The sequence below is a fragment of the Halyomorpha halys genome, unplaced genomic scaffold, assembly GCF_000696795.3.
Source record: "Halyomorpha halys isolate HHAL.00 unplaced genomic scaffold, Hhal_1.1 Scaffold43.1, whole genome shotgun sequence".
NCBI classification, from domain to species: domain Eukaryota; kingdom Metazoa; phylum Arthropoda; class Insecta; order Hemiptera; family Pentatomidae; genus Halyomorpha; species Halyomorpha halys.
In genome coordinates this window covers 82,365-86,767 of record NW_027106553.1, presented here as the reverse complement: position 1 = coordinate 86,767, position 4,403 = coordinate 82,365, and the positions used below count along the sequence as shown (strand labels likewise).

The 4,403-nt window shown below is 38.3% G+C and overlaps 1 protein-coding gene across 1 annotated transcript in view; it reads right to left on the bottom strand.

The window, feature by feature from the left end:
• LOC106688606 (calpain clp-1) overlaps positions 1-3,673 on the bottom strand; it is a 23,862-nt gene extending 20,189 nt beyond the window's left edge. Inside the window, exon 1 of the mRNA XM_067044908.1 lies at positions 3,655-3,673. The gene's annotated coding sequence lies outside the window, so the exon portion shown is untranslated. The remainder of the gene's footprint in view (positions 1-3,654) is intronic.
• Positions 3,674-4,403: the final 730 nt, after the last annotated feature.

Genomic DNA, 4,403 nt, shown 5'->3' with positions numbered 1-4,403 from the left:
TATCACGTATCTAAACCACCCTATCATACTGTTATCACGTATCTAAACCACCCTATCATACTTGCAAGGACGCTACTATCATGTGGTAGTGCGATATGGGCTTAGCAGTTATCTTTCTTTATCTTGTCGTCTCTCCAGCTGCTAACTGCCCGATGTCAAAGAGGTAATGTTTTATTAGATTGCAATTTGTACTGAAGAATCCATGCGAAGCGAGTTGGACATATGCCGGCACAGTCGTCGGGAGTGTTTATTTCAAAATATCGACAGATTATTATCGAAAGATCATCATAACTTATTAATTTAGAGAAGTAATATTATGGAAATCATAAGCCATTCGAAACCAACAAATTATTTTTTTTAAGTACTACATACGATTCTCTCTCTAATTAACAGAGAAACGCATATTGGGAGCCCCAAAACAGTTACTAAAACTACTCTGAAACACAGTAAAAAATACAAATTAATGATTATTGGTTCTATTGATATTCAAAACAATCTCTTAACCATTTTAAAATTTCAAGACATGTTTGAGGCTTTATGAGCATATGCATATTTAGGAGGCATTGGCGAGAAAGGACTTGTCACGTAGCCTGATGTAACATCGGAAGTCTTTACTTATGCCTGCCTCACTTCCTCTTTCAGAAACTTATTCTCGGTGAAATATATTTTTAACCATTTTCTAAATACGTTTCGTAAAACATAATGAGCTGACTAAACGAATCTCGGCATGCATTCTTTGTTAAGCACACTGTGTTCTGTGGTTGTGTGAAGGTTCAATTCCAGAAATCCAAGGAGAAATTCAAAAGAAATATGATTAGAGCTGTTGGGGAAATAATAGTAGTAGCTTTTTTATTTTAGTAGATGTATTTATGTTCCATTAATATCATGAACTACAGGTAATACTTGTATTTACGATTCGTAATTTCTTAAACTACACGTTCATGATGTATTGCTCATTTATGAAAAATATATATGGACTACACGTAGTTTGTGAGGGGGTCTGTGAAACTGGTCGCCTTGTATCAGAAAAGTAATGAACCTTTCTGCTAGTAATGTGTATCACTAAAGAGAATTGTAAAAAAAAGGTTGTCATGTTTCGATGGAGTTCTTAGATTGATGAAAGACAGTTATTATAGATATGAGGTGGTAGTTATAGGAGGTATGACATATCACTTCTTAACCGTGCAATATTAATTTGCGATTCCAACTAACATTACAAAACGTTCTCACCACAAATGTTTTTAAATTTAGTATATGTGAATATTTAAAAAAATAGAACTATCTTCCTTTTTTTTTGGGTGCGGTAAAAAGAACCTCAAATAGTAATTAAACTATATATTGTTAGCCAAAGTTTTGCTCAGATTTGCGGAGCTACATCAGGGCTAAAAAATATAAACTAAAATAATGTAACCAAATAAGAATAGATAAGATTAAACAAACGTAAACTAAGGCATATGATCTTAAGCGAAAATTAGATAAAAATAAACAAGGCAATTTTATACAAATGCATCCCACTCATTAATTGAGAAATTTAAATGTTATTGTTATTTAAATTCATTGTGAAAATTAAATATTATTGCCATTGTGCCCTTTCATTTAATAGTGCCACCCTTGCTATAGCATGGTATAGTGGCACCCTTGGTATAGCAGGGTAATAGTAGCACCCCTGGTATAGCATGGTAATAGTGGCACCCCTAGTATAGCAGGGTAATAGTGGCACCCCTGGTATAGCAGGGTAATAGTGGCACCCCTAGTATAGCAGGGTAATAGTGGCACCCCTGGTATAGCAGGGTAATAGTGGCACCCCTGGTATAGCAGGGTAATAGTGGCACCCCTGGTATAGCAGGGTAATAGTGGCACCCCTGGTATAGCAGGGTAATAGTGGCACCCCTGGTATAGCAGAGTAATAGTGGCACCCCTGGTATAGCAGGGTATTATTGGCACCCCTGGTATAGTATACTAACAGTGGTACCCTTGGTATAGGAAGGTAATCGTGGCATCCCTAGTATAGAATGGTAATAGTAGCACCCCTGGGGGGATCGGTTACAGTCGGTTGACCAATACGTAGGAAAATCGGGACAAAGAATATTTCAGCGAAGGGAATTGATTGCAGACAGGAGTGATCGTCTACAGAAATTGGTTGTTCTGGCTCCCCATTGTTGGTGTTTTGCATTACGGTCTGCACCTAAAAGGAAATGGTGTCCAAGGGAATCAAGGAAGAAATTGAATTATGGTGGGGAAGTGGGAATTCGGGGTGGGGAATTACCCGCTAAAAGTGTTATGGGAAAGAGAGAAGGGATCTAAATTCAGATTGGAAAGAGGTGAAGAGGTTTGTGAGATCAGTAGCCTTAGGAGGAGGATGGATGTAGGGTATCTGATGATTAAGCTTTTGGGAAATGGATGAAGTTTCAGGAATAGATGCATGAGAATGTTGGGGTTGGGGTTGAGGATAATGGAGTGTAGGTTGCGATTGTGGCAGGGTCTCAGTCGCAGGTTCTGTTTCTCTAGTCATCTGAGCGAAGGGCATTCCTGGTTGTACCATTCTTGAGGATCTCCTGGGTGGTCTGGTTGCATCTTCTTGTCTGGGACCTGACTGTTTTCTGGACGTAAGATATTTATACGTCTCGCACCCCTTGTAGTTAGCCGGGTGCCCTTCTTTATGGCATAGCGCACACAAAGCTTGCCTAGACTTGCTGCATTCCACGGATTTGTGTTGTTGGCCATACTTGACGCACCTACGTGGGTGAAGGCAATACTATTCAGTGTGGCCATATTCTTTGCAGTTGTGGCATTGAACAATTGTTTTTTTAAGGAACGGTTTACTACTACCCTGGTGTAGCATAATCGGCTCACATTATAAATTTCTTCGTCGCCAGGTGTTTATTCGAGGTCAACGAAGAACAAGGGCAACGCTATTCTATTAGTTGTACTATTAGGATCTTTGTTCTCTTTTAGTACGTTCACAATTTGTCGTGCTTTGTACCCCATGACCGTAAGTTCTTCTTTGATGGCTTCCGGTGGTGTTGAGGGGTGTCTGATGGCTACTCTCAACGCCCTCTCTTGGCGTAGTTGACAGTCGGCTTTTGTTTCGGATAAGTATACGATTATTTTTCTGTATGTATCTGAGGTATCTGGTATTAATTTTGTTTCATTGATGCGACTTTGACATATATGCGTACCTGAGTTAACTACTTTATTCATTTGTTTGCAAAAAATATGAAAGTTATTAATGTTTTTGATAAATATTGGCGGTGGCTTGGGTTCTCTGGGGGTCTAATTAGCTTCCATGTTATCTGCTTGTAAATTTGTTAACATGTCGTTTTGATTTGGCGTGAAAGATGGCGATTCCTCGGTTGTGCTTGGATTAGAGGGGCCAGGTTGGGAGTCCATTTCATCAATTGAACTACCTGGTGTCACAGGGAATGTATTTCTCATAGATTTTCGTGGTTTTTGCTTAGCTGGAGAGTTGCTGGGCATATTTTCCAGGCTCCGAGATCTTTTAGTGCTATTTTTACTGGAGATCACCATATGAAAATATCTCATTTCATAGTGGTGAGTCGAGATACGAATAGAGATTTGTAAGAAGAGAGGTTAAAAATAGTATAATATTAGTTCACGTATTAATATATGTAATAAAGGACAGAGTGGTCTTACTTCGATGCGAGCCAGAGGCCAACTGATTAAAGCCGAAGCGTTTATCTCTAGTACGAGTCTATGGCTGGATTTAGTATTACGGAACACATACACAGGTCATTTTAAAGTTTATAAATATGTGAATACTCGATTAAATTTTAGATCTCATGTGAACAGTATCACTTGTTATAACACTCACACTGTTTTCATTCATTCATTCAAGTTCACTGAAAAATACAGTCTATTGTGGGACACGATATAACACATGTTCAATTGCTAGCTAGCACATGCGCACACCTCCATCTTTCTAGAGGTTCAAATAGCCTGAGTGAACCCATAATACAGCTTCAATGATCAACTGAGTGGACCCATTATACAGTTTCAATGATCAACTGAGAGGACCCATTATTTATTCTTTCTTTTTATATCGCCTAATTTTAATTGTTTTAGTCAACGGCAATGTGATGTTTTAAAATTTTTGTAACGTAGTTTATAAGCAACTGCAAGGTAAAGAAGAACAGTTGATCCCAATCTGTTTCTAAATATAACATGTTGTGCTTTTATATTGCATCAAAGCCCGCTCCTTACAAGTAACATATATCTAGCCAAAGATAGGTGCTCTTTTTACAATAGTAATATTGCCAAGAGGTTTTGGTCAGAAAATATTCTTCTTTATATAAATAAAGACGAAGATGCGAAAATGCATCGGAGACTGGATCTTCATTAATATGAAGGTGGTGGCCTTGGGGAGGATGTTTACTCAGCATTCC